This window comes from Macaca mulatta, chromosome 15 (assembly GCF_049350105.2).
Source record: "Macaca mulatta isolate MMU2019108-1 chromosome 15, T2T-MMU8v2.0, whole genome shotgun sequence".
Taxonomy (NCBI): Eukaryota; Metazoa; Chordata; class Mammalia; order Primates; family Cercopithecidae; genus Macaca; species Macaca mulatta.
In genome coordinates this window covers 9,648,384-9,665,008 of record NC_133420.1, presented here as the reverse complement: position 1 = coordinate 9,665,008, position 16,625 = coordinate 9,648,384, and the positions used below count along the sequence as shown (strand labels likewise).

General features: G+C 38.5%; 1 pseudogene; it reads right to left on the bottom strand.

The window, feature by feature from the left end:
• Positions 1 to 1,419: 1,419 nt before the first annotated feature.
• On the bottom strand, positions 1,420 to 6,384 carry LOC114675988 (zinc finger protein 705B-like; annotated as a pseudogene).
• Positions 6,385 to 16,625: the final 10,241 nt, after the last annotated feature.

Sequence of the window (16,625 nt, the reverse complement as noted above, 5' to 3'; positions counted from 1 at the left end):
AATCTGGCAAGTGGGGCTGAAGATCCCTGATGTGTCAGTTCCAGGGTTGGATGGAAACAAGTGGTTTTAGTGGACATGGAAGTAAAGGGAGGTGAGCTGTGAGGAAAGAGCCATTGAAGACTGGGGAGACTCAGAAGTTGGGGTAGAATCTCGACCCATAATCCGAGGAGTGCAGATGCAAATCAATTTGTTAGGGCTGCATAAATGAAAGAAGGACTTTACCAACACACTAAGTTTTTCCAACAACCGATTGTATTCTTTGAATATTTGTAAGTATTGATATTTTGGAAATGTTTAATGAGATTTCATATATAATTCTGCATTCAATTTATGCCCAGGTCACTTTGCTATTATACGTTTATGTGCTGCATTTTTATGAATAGACATTTTCTCAAATTTCTGAATTATTTTGCCAAACTATGTGTTAAGAGTTTTTTCTAGAGGTCCACCTTCTTGACTCACTTTTCTGATGAGAAACCTATCAGGTTTCTCCATAGTAATTTTCAATTTTAATAGCTCCTCAATGTGAGAAACTTAATGTTAACTAAGAAATGAATTACCACTAAAGAATCTTCTCCTTTCAAGATGCTAACCGTGTTTTGTCCAGTGTGAAATCTCACATGTGCCACAAGCGTTACTCTGTGAAGAAAGGATTTCTCTTGATTTTTCAAGGCATAACTTCTCCAGTAAGAAGTGTTTGGTATTCCAAGAGAATTCATTGCCCTTGGAAAGACTTTCCCTTCTTATTTAGCTTATAAAGGATTTCCTCTCTTATTTTCCATTTTAGCAGCATTTTATCACTGTGTTTTCTTGTGAACATCAAGCCTAGTGCTTGGCTGAATGTTTATTCTCAGAAAATACAAATAAAGGGTTCATCCAAGTAAAGTTTTCTTATGTTATTTGACAACAAATTGCACATAAAAACATTTTCACACTGAACGCAGAGCTAGAGATTCTCTACCTGAAAGTCCCACACGTTTTAAGTTATTAAAACTGTTGCTGAAGACTTTTAGTTTATTATGTTGACAGTTTCAGCTCTCTCGTGTCATTTATGATCAGATCACTAACAAGCCTTTGGCACATATATGTCGTACAATTTCTCTTCCATATGAATTTATTGATGTGGACTGAAGAATAAAGGTAACTGAAGTAACGTCCATGTTGATTATAGTAATTCTTCAAAATGTGAGTCCTTTGGCATGTTTAGATGTTACAACTGCAGCTGAAGTCTCTTCCATATTCCTTACATTCGTCATTCCTAACACCATGTCATCTAAAGTCAGAATATGTTCTGAAGACATTTATCATTTTCTCTCCAGGGTGAATTTTCTGATGTTATTTAAGATTAGTACACTGACTGAAGGCTTTCCCACATAAATGGCATTCATATGGCTTTTCTCCAGGGCGTGTTTTCTCATATCATCTAAGGTCAGAAGATAGACTGAAGGCTTTCCCACTAGAAGACAAGCATGTGGTTTCTCTTCAGTGTGAATTCTTGTGTGTCCTCTAAAGCCAGAGGTTTGACTAAAGACCTTCCCACTTTTATCACATTCATAACGCTTTTATCCAAGGTGAGTTCTCTCATGTCTTCGAAGATTAAAGGTTTGAATAAAGCCTTTCCCACACTGATGACACTTCTACGGTCTCTCTCCCCTGTGAGTTTTCTCATGTCTTCTAAGGTGAGAACACTGAGTGAAGGATTTTCCACATAGATGACATGCATATGGCCTCTCTCCAGTGTGAGTCATGTGCCATCTAAGGTGAAAGTAATTAGTATAGGCCTTTTCACATATATTACATTGATATGATTTACCTTTAGTATGAATTTGTTTATGTGGTTTAAGGAACAACTGATTACTAAGGGATTTTCCACACTGTTTGCTGATGTAGGGTTTCTTTCCACTCTGAGTTAACAAACGCTGAGTCATTGTGGAACTGTGAGTGCAATCTTCTTCCAAATCATTACATTCAAAGGGATCCTCCAGAATGAGAGAGTTCTCCTTTAGGGACAAAGATTAAAAGCTCTTAATGATTTACCAACATACATCTATACATTCATTTCACCACCTTTGAATTCTAGACCAACTATTCAGTGGTAGAGCCCAGTTGAAATCTTTCCAATGTCACTTGTGTGAAAGGAAATTAAATTTTGGCACCCCAAACTCATTGAACCAAAGGGAAAAATCGAGCTGGGAACAGGGTCACACAAACCTGCCTCCTCCTTCTGGTTCCTAAATAGTATGGCTACAAGATGAAAAGCTACATGCTTCCCCATATTTTGCCCACAAGGAAATTCCTCATGAGCTGTTAAAGTTACACCATGGCAATGCAAACTGACAGCTTGTCTTTATAGGCGCAGTCATCCCCAGTTCACCAGACACAAATGCATATCCGATTGTTTCCCTGCCCCATTTTGCCTATGTTTTCTTATATAAAATGCAGCTCTCCTGCATTATTCCTCTGCCTCATTTGTTTATGTCATCTTATGTAAAAAAAATCCAGATTCACTGAGCCAGAAAAAATGCATGAATATTTTTTTCTACGCACCTTTTACATGAAAATTGTGTACTTCTCAATATCCCACCCTTTCCCCCTTTAAATTTAGAGAAAATCATCTTTGGAGAAAGGTATACACCTGTCCCCCAGGTACATGTCCTTAACTCTGGCAAATAAATCTCCTAAAATGATTGGGACTTGTCTCGTCACTTTTCTCGATTGACACTTGCGTACACATTGTCTCCTGCAGACACAGATATTTTCTCTTTTGTAAGATCCCAACTGCAGAGTTATTCCATTGATTGTGATGATATCAATATCTTTCAAAGTCTGAACATGAGCAATGTATATGCACTTGTTCTATTTTAAAGATCTCATGTTATGGTTTAGAACACAGGTCACTTTATTCACTGAATTCAAACTATCAAATTTTTTTTTGCTTAGAAAGCACTTAATGCCAGCCTAATTACGCTCAGGTGACTGTGCGTCATTACTAACTTAACCCATTACCAGGTCTTTAACTTAGATGACTGGTGTACACAGCTATAAAACTCACCATTGTCATACCGGTGGATGCGTCTTTTCTGATAGGATGCATGAATATCGTGTGTTTTTTCTTAAGGGCACTTTCCTTGTCTGAAATAATTGAAAAATAAATTGTTACCTTGGTATTATGGTAATAAAATTGTTTGAAAAACGCCAAGGCCCTTTTACTTTTTTTCGAAAATTGACACTTAGATGTGGCAAATGTGTCAAATGAAGAAAATACTTCAATAGAAGAAACAGATTGTACAGCGTCAGCAATTAGAAAAGTGCTTTAAAATTAAAATGTGAAAAGAGATAAAATGGAGATGAGATATCAGGCAGGTAAATAGAGGGATAGTCTTCACAGGGGTATCGGGAAAAGAGTCAGCATGTGACAGTTTAACCCCAACAGGTACATGAATTATCCTTTTCCCAAAAGTAAAAGAAAAGGCAAGAGGACACAAGAGTAGCATCTGACATATGAACAAAATGATAATAACATCTAAGGAATTCTGCTCCAGTAGCTTAACCTACATTTTAGAAATTACCACTCATTTAATAAAACTGCTAATTAATATTTGACTGATATTATTCATTGACAAAGCACTTCCTCCTGTTAGAGCACAGGACCTTGTTCCTTACCCAGATTCTGGCCTTGGAGAAATTCTCTTCCTTCCCACCAGAGCTCTTTTCCTTGCTCCAGCTGCAAAGTTATATAGGATTTGCTTCTCTGTACCCTGTTAGTGGAAACAGTACATGTGTTTTGAGTTCACTGTCAATAAATGTGCATTATCACCAACTGTAAGGCAGGCTACTGAGGAAGAATAAAAACAGTGAAGGTCAGCTCAGGCCACAAGACCTAGAACACAGAAAACTCCCCAGGATTTTTCTGACCCAACGTGAGACTAGAAAATAAATCCAAACAAAAGGTCCATCAGGAAAAGGAAATTCAAAACAGTCAGGACCTATGAATGCTGAGTCCATGCCTAAGTTCCAAGACACAATGAATAATACACAGTCTTTTCAGAAAGAGATTAATTAAACCTCTGCACAGTATGTTTATTATTATTCTCATGCAGAACAAAAAAAAACATTCGATTTACAAAAATAATTGGTGTTCTATACAGAAAAGATATTGCTATTGTTTTCACTAATTGGTCTCAGCCTAAGCATAGCGACTGAAGCAGAAGAGTTATTTAGAAAATATTTAATTTAATACATTGAAAATATTCATTAAGTTCCTAGGTCTGTTCTGAGTATTAGAGACTGAGTACCAAGGAAACCATGAAATCCCTGTCAAGATTACATTCTAATTGCGTGACACACTAAATAAAACAAAATAAAATAAAATAAAATAAAATAAAGATATTTCTTTAGACAGATTTAGAGAGCTCAAACTTTTTTCAGATAAGATCTGTGAGAGAATCAGAGAAGAGATTAGAGTGAGATATGGGGAAGCTGTTCCAACACTTATCGAATGAATGAGTCAATGTGTGTCTACATACGTATGTGAATGTTGAGGGACTCACCGAGGGACACCAGGTGACACACGTTTTCCAGCATTACATCTCTGTACAGCTTTCTCTTGGATGTGTCCATCATGGCCCACTCTTCCTGGGTGAAGTCAATAGCTACATCTTCAAAAGTCACTTTGTTCTAAAACATCACAGACATTTTAGTTTAGACAGAGAATCCCTTTTAATGTCCAGAGGAGGAAGGCTGAAATGACATAGGTAGGAGCTGGGTATGCAGAACACTCAGTGTTTTAGGTTCCAGCCAGTTCATTCTCAATACTAAGCTGGTATCTGCCTTTCAAATTCACTCACAGAGACATACCCACTCTTACTCCATTAAACTTTCCTATGAAGAAATATAGCATGAGATGTGGCATAATATAGCCCAGATATTTTTTAGTAATGTGTTAATCACCTGTACATAACTGATTATAAAATTTTCACTTGAACCTTCATAAATAAAACAAATTTGCCATGAATTTCAAGTAAATTACAGATTTGTCACAAGGCAAATAACCATGATTTACTACTTTTTAAACACGACCGTGATTAAATGAATTATTTCTCTAGATAAAACACAGGTTTCTCCCCAATCAAATGGTTAAAAGACCTATTGTGTGTTTTGAATAATCTAAAGAAGTAATAGAAAACATGTTTCCTAGCTAGCAAATATTTATTAAATACAGGTCATTGGTCCCTTATTCATTAAAAAATTAGAAAGTGATGAACCAGACTCCAGCATTCTTCAGAACTGAACAAGTTTTACACAGAATATAGGATTCAATTCATACATATAGTCACTCTAATGTTATGCAATTCAGGTGTTCATGACAAGGCTTAAAGACAGTCCAGCCGCACAAGACAAGACCGCTGAGGCTGCTATACTGAGGAAGTCTTAGTCTGATGATTCCTGTGATATGAAGCCTCCTGTTCTCAACTTTCTCTGGTCAACCCAAACATCAGTTATCACTGCCTCTCTTTTAACTTTACCTTGTCACTTGGCTCGTTCAAGGATAAAAAGGCCTCTTTACTGTTTTGTTTTTTTCTAACCAGCCCTTATAGAGCATTTCCACAGAACTCTAAATTGTACTATATCTACTATATTCCTTCTCCTGAGTGTGCAACCATAATTAAGTAATTGTATTTCTTATATGTTACTTTCAGTTACCAGAAGGCAAAAAGTTAATTATCAAAAGGCAAAACGAATGGGGATAAGAATAATAATGACTTCTTTAGTTGTCCTTTTGCAAAGTTTTTAAAAGCATAAATATATTTTATCAAACTCTCCTTTTTCCTCAACACTGTGCAGCTCTTGCCCAAGGCCTATCACATGGGATTTATTGAACTCAGCTGCTAGAACATCAGCCTCATTATTGGGCTGTGATCTTCTGCTCTTCACGCATCTCTATTGCCTGCATTCATCACAATCCTAAGTCTATTTCAGCCAACGGGACAGTTAATGGGTCAATTATTTCCCTATGAGGTTATAGGATGGATAGAAGAAAAAGAAATACATAAATGAGACCTCCATGTCTTTTCTTGTAAATAGCCTGCATAGGGGCTGGAATAAAGTAGTGTAATATTAGAAACTATATTGATAATTTAGGAATAATTGACACATGATACCCAACCTAGAGTCCTGAGAAAACTTAATTGGAGGCCAGATACCTGAAAGTCTCCTGATTGCATTTGGAACACCCAGGCTGGGTGGATTTTGCATCATAAAAACAAACAAAAAAAAAGAATAAAAATGAAACACCCATGCAAACTGGAGAAAACTGCCCATTTGCCAGCAATATGGGTATAATTTTAGTAGAAAGAGCCATCCCCCACTCACTAGTGAATGCATTGTCAAGAACTCAGTTTCTCTCTGTCTTCTTCTGGATTTCCACTTGCAGACGCTTCAGGCACTAAGAAAAGCTGAGGTTGGAGAAAGAACACGGGAGACACCAGCCTTGTACATAATTTTCAGACCAACCTGTGATGAAAAGCCAGACCTTCACTGAAGGGTGACACCACCTGCACCACAGCCTGACCAACAGACACAAACACACAGAGGCCTCTCCTCTTTTCCCATGGTCAAAATTAGGAAGCCTATGACTGTGTTTTCTGACAAAGAAGGAACACAGATATCTTATGAATGAGAGCATCAAAAGCACTGGGTTTTGTATGTGAATTGACACAAGTCCAGATATTCAATTCCCTCACTGATTTTAAAACACAGGGATCCCTGACTCCGCCTACATGTGGAATATGATTTCCACCTGTAGATAAACACTGCGGGATTTCTCAGATTTTATTATCCCAGCTTTATGCCCTAGCAATGTTTCTCCAACACCAATCACAGCCTTCTGAAACCTTACTCCACTTTTACTTTCTCTCAATTTTGACTTTTGTATTTCCCTTTGGAACTCAGAAATCAATCAAGTAAGAATCTGTTTTAGGGTCAAGTGCGGTTGCTCTCGCCTGTAATCCCAGCACTTTGGGAGGCCAAGGCAGGTGGATCACCTGAGGTCAGGAGTTCGAGACCAGCCTGGCCAAAATGGTGAAACTCCATTTCTACTAAAAATACACAAATTAGCTGGGCATGGCGGTGTTTGCCTATAATCCCAGTTACTCAGGAGGCTGAAGCAGGAGAATTGCTTGAACCCAGGAGGCAATTACAGTGAGCCAAGATCCTAACACTGCACTCCAGCCAGGGCGACAGAGCAAGACTCTATATCACACACACACACACACACACACACACACACACACACAAACACACAAAATCTGTTTTAGGATGGGGATAATCAACTCAGGAATTTATTTCACTTGGAGGGTCAACACTCCCATCCTGCTGATCTAGCCCTTAAAATCCCCCGCATCAGAAATTCGCAGCAGTACCCTGCGTCATGGTGTTTTTGTCCTGTGTATACAGTCACAATCCTCTAGGATGCTCAGAAAATACAAAATGCCTTAGGGCTGAGAGAAATTTAGCAGCTCAATCTGATATTTTACTAAGGTGGTATCTAAAATTCTTGCAATCATGGTTTATATTAGTCTTTGTTAGTTGCAATATCTCTGATTATCATGATACATATTTGCTGAGAAATACTGATGTTCATGTGTATATTCATACATAGATATGTAGGTATATAGATGGATATGTTTATATGAACGCATGTGTTTGAGATGGGGGAAAACATGCATGTATTATTTCCCTGCTAAAAATATAAAAATAATTAAATATATTTTATGTACAAATGATAATTATGTGTCATAAACAAAAAATTAACTGACCTATTTGTACATGAAATCCAGGAAAAATAAAAAGGGTAGCTTTGTATTAATTGTGACATTGTGCTTACAGATATACACAAATTTCCTTATTTAACCCTTATAATAACCCTGCTGATTATAGTTTATTTACCAGTTTAATAAATGATCAACAGAGTTTGACAAATATGACAAAATTACAAAACTAGAAAATGACACAGCAATACTTTTAATTATATTCTGCCTTGTCACTGCCTCTTCTTGCTTTTTTACAAAATTACTCCCCTAACCAAGGTTCTCTATGATTCTGGGGCCTCCAGGATTAAAAATAGACCCCAGTTCCCAAACTTCACTGTGTCTATTTTTACTGCCACATTTTAATGCACATTTACAGACTTCAACAAGCACTTTTCAATATCAACTTTTTTCTTATTCATTGGACTATTTCCTACATCCGTTCATCAAGACTCCAGTAACATATGACTCCATCTGCCTGTCCCTTCCATGAACGTACCTGACAGTACATGTATTATGTAGTCTATAATTCAAGCAGAACAGATATTCCTTCAAAACAATAAGGTATTAGAGAATGCCTACAAAGCTTCAGTGAAACCAGCTGTAACCCTTAATACTATTACCATGTAAACTCTTCCTCGAATATCAAAATGAGATTTGGACTTTAGAGAATATCTGTGTGTGATTATAACCCAAACATGAACTAAAAGTAATTTAAATGGTCATATACAGACTGTGCCAGGGACAAAAAAGGACAAATATTATAAGAAAATTAAAGCACACTTATTTCCTAAAGGACTTTTGTGTGGAATCTATAAAAACTATTTCAAGATATACAGATTAAATATATTTTAAAACACATACATACACAAGCAATCTTTAGGAGAAATTTTTTAAAACTTATGAGTCTAAAATTTTCATTAATTCATGGAAAAAATGTATTGACAAACTTCTCACCAGAGCAGGAATAACAACTTACGTATTTGGTGACTTCAAGATAAGAGCCTGCACAGCTTAGTATCTCCCTCCAGATCTCTCTCTCTCTCTCTCTCTCTCTCTCTCTCTCTCTCTCTCTCTCTCTCTCTCCTTTTTGTTTTTTGACAGAGTTTCGCTTTTGTTGCCCAGGCTGGAGTGCAATGGTGAAATCTCAGCTCACTGCAACCTCCACCTCCCAGGTTCAAGCTATTTTCCTGCCTCAGCCTTCCAAGTAGCTGGGATGACAGGCCTGCGCCACCTTGCTTGGATAATTTTGTATTTTCAGTCGAGACGGGGTTTCTCCATTTTGGTCAGGCTGGTCTGGAATTCCTGACCTCAGGTAATCCACCCGCCTCAGCCTCTCAACGTGCTGGGATTACAGGCGTGAGCCACAGCGCCCGGCCCAGATCTCTTAAAAAGTCATGAGGAAGGAGCCATTCTGCATCCTCAATATTCCCTTAATATTTTAAGGACACTCATAACAACTAAGAGGCAGACTTGTGACTTCCTAGCCCTTTCAGGGCTATTTAAGCACACCTTAGTGAAGTATTAGGAATGCAGTATTAGGTCTCAAGTTCCTGGACACCAAACCCATGTTCTCCAACAGATCTTCAGTGAAAATAGCTGATGTCTATATTCTTTTGCCTGTCCTTTCCCTTCCTTTTAATTCAGAACTGCGGTCTTGAAAAGTGCTATTATTTAGTAGGTTCTCTCAATTCTCAACACCAGCACTATACAGTGTTGAGTAACATCTCAGGTTCTAGGGAAACAGCAGCCGACATTCTAGCAATGCACAAATAGAAAAGCAAAGATCACCACAGAGTAAAAGAGAATAGATTTTTTAAAAGTATGAAACCAAAACGAATATATATCAGATTACACTATAAATGGAAAATCCTATTATCTTGACTGGATTGCAAGTCAAAACCTCTCATGGCTTCCAACATCCAATATATTCAAAGCAGTTCAGGAATGGTGAAAGTGGAATGGAATTTAAAATTATTCGAAGGTTGCATGTGTGAAAGCACCATGCCCTGAAACAAAATATTTACTTTTAAAGCGCATAATGACCACTTCATACAAAGTTTTTGTAACAAGAGAGAGAAAAAAAATCTCACATTTTTAAAAAAGGAATATACAACATATTTACATATAATAAAATAAAATTAAACTAAAATAACAACGATGAAAGACACAATCTGACCTCTGAAAATCAAGGGAGAAATCTCTTTTAAATAAACTTGGCACAATTTTTAAAGTAAGTTATGAAAAATAATAATACCTGAATATAGTATGTAAAAGTACCAACACAATAAAGCTAAAACAATATCCGTGGAAAAATTATTTGCTGTAGATTACTTTTAAAAAATGATCTAAGTCCTTTCCTGAAGAAGGTAAATGAATGAAATTTAAAAATTGCCTGAGAAAAATCGGTGAAAGGAAATGAATATAGAGAAGCAGAATATAATTTAACTATAAAGCACACAAATAGAATTTAAAAATAAGGCCGCGTGCAGTGGCTCATACCTGTAATCCCAGCACTTTGGGAGGTGGAGGCAGGCGGATCACCTGAGGTCAGGAGTTTGAGACCAGCCTGACCAACATGGAGAAACCCCGTCTCTACTAAAAATAGAAAAAAAAAAAAAAAACTGGCGGGCGTGGTGGCACATGCCTGTAATCCCAGCTACTAGGGAAGCTTAGGCAGGGGAATCGCTTGAACCTGGGAGGCGGAGGTTGCAGTGAGCTGAGATCATGCCATTGCACTCCAGCCTGGGCAACAAGAGCAAAACTCTGTCTCAAAGAAATAAAAAATAAAAATAAAATAAAAATAAGTGGCAGCCAACATGCCCAACATGATTTTCTGTGATGAAAGAAATTCTCTGTATCTACATTGTCCAATGCAGTAACTACCATGCATATGTAGTCACAAAATTTCTACTTTGGCCACAAATTTGGCTATTACTACTAAGGATATGCCATTTAGTTATTTAATTATAATTAATTTACAGTTTAGAGCCACATGTGACTAGTAGTTACTCTATTGGTCAACGCAGATCTAGAATCTTGGAGAAGGCAGTTAAAATAATGAGATATGGTCAAAACAAAAATGGAAAAGGTGCACAAATAGTGAACACAGAATATGAGAATGTGAAGTAACAAGTCACACAGTAAAATTTAATAATGAGATGCTGCCTTGATGGGACACATGTCTAATGATATTCAAGGCTTGTCTTGTTACAGGTAGAAGAGCAGGAGCAGGGCAGGAGAGGGCTCTTCCCCTACCCACTAGAAATGTCAGGTGATGGTCTGTTAATGATCACTTTGCCTCTAAAAATGACAATTAGGCAGCACCAGAGAGAGGCCATTTCCTGGTGGTCTACACCTGTTAACATCAAAAATGTTAACTAAATGCAGACCCCAGGAAGAAGCAACTTCTTGAGCATTTATGTTAAGAGACAAAAATGGCAAAGCATAATCTTCTGGGGACACACTCCACTGGAAAAGGAAAGAAAACTTCAGATGGACATGCACATAACTCCCTAAACGCACCGTGCATGCTCAATTCCAAAGGGTAAGGAAAGCACTGTGCATGCCGGAAACTCTCCCTAAAGGAAGAATCATGGGAAAGAGGCAAGCCCATCCCAGGATCAAGGTTAAAGGTCCTTCTCTTTTCTCTCTTGGACCTTCAGGCATCCACTTGGGTCTCTTCCAAGAGAATTTTCCTTTCCTTTCTGTTCTAAAGCCTTTTTAAATAAACTTCCACTCCTGCTCTGAAACTTAGCCTCTTTTTCCGCTGTATGCCCCTCAGTCGAATACTTTCTTCTGAGGAGGCAAGGACTGAAGTTGCTTATGGACCCATGCAGATATGCTGCCAGTAACTCAAATCTCTTCTACTGGTAACAGTATCATTGTAAGGGAATGAGACCAGTTCACATCTCAGTGCTCGGAGAACTCACCAAAAATAAAAAATTGGAGGATGCTGTGAACTCATCTACCTTCCAAGGCAAGTCCCACAAGCAAGAAGCAAGACTCTCTTCCCCCAAGGTCTTAAACTCTTCTGATGCTCCTTCTCTGGGAAAACGCATCCTCTGATAGGCTTCCCCTTATATAGGAAAAAACAATTAATAAACCTAATCAGCACTACATTCCAAGAGACATGCCCTGATTGCACAGATACTGAACCTCATCAAAACTTCATTCTGGAGACACACCCGGTTCAATTTGATTGGGTTTTTGAGATAACTACTAAAAACCCCACATCAACTTGGAAACCAAAGAGTTAAGGCTATTTTGAAGGAAAAATAGGAAGATTCATTCCTTTTTTCATTCATAGGTACTTTTTTATTTTATTTTATTTTTTTTGAGATGCAGTCTTGCTCTGTCGTCCAGGCTAGAGCGCAGTGGTGCGATCTCGGCTCTCTGCAAGCTCCGCCTCCGGGGTTCGTGCCATTCTCCTACCTCAGCCTCCCGAGTAGCTGGGACTATAGGCGCCCGACACCACGTCCGGCTATTTTTTGTATTTTTTTTAGTAGAGACGGAGTTTCACCCGTGTTAGCCGGGGTGGTCTCGATCTCCTGACCTCGTGATCCGCCCACCTCGGTCTCCCAAAGTGCTGAGATTACAGGCGTGGGCCACCGCATCCGGCCTTATAAGTACTTTTGAGTGTATTATATGTACTAGAAAGCATTCGCAGTCATGGGGTACAGCAAGAAACCAGACAAACTCGAGTCTTATGGAGACTCTATATTCTAAAATTATTTGGAAGTAAACTGGACTTGAAAACAAATGGAAAGTGAATAGATCTAAAAAGTTTCAATATTCATGATGACGTAAAAAAATAAAATATATTGCAGAAATGAAGTCAGGAAGTGTTAGGGGGCATATGGTACTTTTAAGGCCATTGGTATCCTCTGAAATTCAAGCAGGCTGAATACATTTGCATAACTAAAAGGAAAGCAGATGCTAATAGAAGACAATGAAGAAAGAGCCTGAAAGACATTTCAGAGACCTTGGCTGGTGGCAGCCCCTCCCTTCAAAGGTCTGGAGGCCTATAAGGGAAGACTGGTTTTGTGGGCTGGGCCTAGGGCTGCACCACCCAGGGCAAGCGCAGGACAGTGCTCACAGCATTCTACCTCCCAACCACTCCAGCTCCAGCCAAGGCTAAAATGGCCCCAGACACAATTTGGATCACTGCTTTGAGGGTGCAAGCCATAAGCCTTGGCAATTTCCATGGGATATTAGACCTGCAGTTGCACAAAGTACAGGAGTGCGCTGCTGATAAAGACACATCCGAGACTGGGCAATTTACAAAAGAAAGAAGTTTCATTGGACTTACAGTTCCACATGGCTGGGGGGAGGCAGAAGGCGAAAGAAATTTCTTACATCACAGCAGGCCAGTGAGAGAATGAGAGCCAAGCAAAACTGGTTTCGCCTCATCAAACCATCAGAACTCGTAAGACTTATTCACTACCACGAGAACGATATGGGAGAAACTGCCCCCATGATTCAATTATTTCCCACTGGGAACCCTCACAACATGTGGGAATTGTGGGAGTACAATTTGAGGTGAGATTTGTGGGGGGACACAGAGCCAAACCATATCAGAAGCCTTCACCTGGATTTCAAAAGATGTATGGAAAAGCCTGTATGTCCAGTAGAAGCCTGCTGGGGTGGAGACCTCATGGCAATTGTCTACTATAGCCGTGCAGAGGGAGAATATGGGGTAGGAGCCCCCACAGAGTCCCCACTGGGGCACTGCCTAGTGGAGCTCTGAGAAGACGGCCACCATCCTGCAGACCCCAGAATGATAGATCCACTGACAGCTTGCACCCTGAGCCTGGAAAAGCTGCAGGCACTCAACGCTAGCCCTTGACAGCAGCCATGGGGACTGACCCTTGTATCCAAAAGAAAATAATTGTTCTACCATAAAGACATGTGCACTCATATATTTATTATAGCATTATTTGCAATAGCAAAGACATGAATATTTTCTCTATCATTGGATAGAGAAAATGTAGTATATGTACACCATGGAATACTATGCAACCATTAAAAAATTATGTCCTTTGCACCAACATGGATGCAGCTAGAGACCATTATTCTAAAATAATGCAGGAAGAAAAAACCAAATACCATACGTTCTTAGTTATAAGTAAGAACAAAGCGCTGATTACACATGGATGTAAAGATGGGAACAACGGATACTGGGGACTACAAGAAGGGGAAGGGAAGGTGGGGACCAAGACCTGAAAAACATATACACCATGAAATACTATGTTTTCTACCTGGATTACAAGATCATTCATACTCCAAGCCTCAGCATCACACAATGTGCCAATGTAAAACCCTGCACATGCATTCACTGAATCTAAAATAAAAGTTGAAAATTTTTTTAAATAGGTGAAGATCTGAATAGACATTTCCCAGAAGAAGAGATGCAAATGGCCAACAAATATATGACAAAATTCTTACCATCTCTAATTGTCAGGGGGATGCATATAAAAACCACCATGAAATGTCACCTGACACCTCTTAGAATAGCTGTTATCGAAAAGATGAATAGCAAGTATTAGTGAGGATGTGGACAAAAGATAACCCTTGTATACTTGTGGTGGAAATGCAAACTACTATGGCCATTTTGGATAATAGTATGAAGGTTTCTCAAAAAAATTTTAAATAAAACTACCTGCTGATGAGGCTGTTGAGATATAGGAACACTTTTACACTGTTGGTGGAATGTAAATTAGTTCAACCATTGTGGAAGACAGTATGGTGATTCCTCAAAGACCTAGAACCAGAAATATCACTTGACCCAGCAACCTCATTACTGTGTATAAACCCAAAGGAATATAAATCATTCCGTTATAAAGATACATGTACACACATATTCACTGCAGCACTAGTCACAATAGCAAAGACATGAAATCAACCCAAAGGTCCATCAATGATAGACTGGATAAAGAAAATGTGGTACATATACACCATGAAATACTATGCAGCCATAAAAGGGAATGAGATCATGTCCTTTGCAGGGACATAGATGGAGCTGGAAGCCATTATCCTCAGCAAACTAAACCGGGAACAGAAAATCAAACACTGCATGTTCTCACTTACAAGTGGAAGCAGAACAATGAGAACATATGAATACTGAGAAGGGAACAACACACATTGGGGCCTGTTGGGAGGCAGGTGGAGGGAGAGTATCAGGATAAATGGGTAATACATATATGCATTGGAATATTATTCAGTGTTACATAATAATGAAATCATGTCATTTGTGACAACATGGGTGGACTTCGAGGGCATTATGTTATATGAAATAGGCCAGCCACAGAATGACAATTACTATATGATTTCACTTGCATTTGAAATCTAAAATAGACAAACTCACAAAAGCAGAGAGGAGAATGGTGGTTGCCAGGGGCCCTGGTGCAGGGGAAATGGGTAGATGTGGTTAGAGCACAAAGTTTCAGATATACCATAGAAGTAAGTTCTGGAGGTCTCATTTACAGCATAGTGCTTAGAGCTAAGAATACTGTATTGCACACTTAAAATTTGCTAAAAGGGTGGATTTTGTGTTCTTACTAAAATTTCTTACCAGTAATAATAATAATAATGGGGGGCGACTTTAGGAGGTGAAGGATATGTTTCTAATCTTAAGGGTAGTGGTGTTAATGATGTATACTTATCCCCAGACTCACTGAGATGCATACCTTAAACATGTACAGCTTTTTAAATGTAATCATAGCTCAACAAATTGGGTTAAAAAAATAAAAAGAGGGGGTTGGTTAAAAAATTTAAAAGGAGGGTTAGATGTCCCCTTGTTTTTCTCTCTTGGCTATTTTCTTTCCTGTTGCCTGGAATTAAAAAATGATAAGTGGGCATTTAGCTGCCAAACTGGAGCCCCTTCTAAAGTACAGCAGAGCAGACAGCTGGAAGGGGCCTGCGTCCCTAATGAATTTGGCAAGCATCTGTACCAGCCATGATAGGTGTAACTATAGATTTAAGTGAGAAAGAAATAAACTTCTGCCTTGTTTAAGCCACTTTGTTCAGACATTAATTTCATATGCATATAGAGAATATATGCTCCTTATGAGTAGGAAAAACGTTTATGCCATATGGTCATAATGGCTGTTCAGCAATGTGGGATGATGCTGATTATGATGACAATGATGACAAACAGCATGAAATAATAAGTAATGAAAAAAAGTGGTTTAATAGTTGTATATGGTTACTTTATTTAAAGATTCTGCTGCTAATATCATTCAATGTATTTGTATGCTGGTGGGAGTTTTATCAGATGTAGACTAAGAAAGTTTACATTATTTAATGAAAAATACTAGATCAATTTTTAAAAACAGTAAAAATATCATGAGATGGAACTAAGCATCTGTATTACAAAGCAACTGTCCCAGTTGATTTTATGCATAATAATGATTGAGAATCTCCTGATCTAGATCCAACAGATCTCAACCTTTATAGGTGCTATCAAGGAAGCACCTAAGGAAGACAATTTTCCTGACTATATCCATACCTCCAGTTAGTAATAGATCTAGAGATCTAGAACCCAAATCCAGACCTCCTGCTTCCATGCGCAGTGGTCTTTCACTGTTCTGTTTTGTTCCACTTGGTGAAGAGGATTTGAGAATAAATGGCCGCATGATTCAACTCCCTCCTCTGCTCTGAGGAATATAGCCTTGTCCTAGCAAGCAAGAAGCTCATACAGTAGTGGAAGAGGCAAATATACATTCACTAATCTAACATACAAGACAGTAAGCACTGTAACATCAACAAAGCACTTTGGGGTTTCAGACCAGGAGCAAGTGGGGTGATTAATTCTTA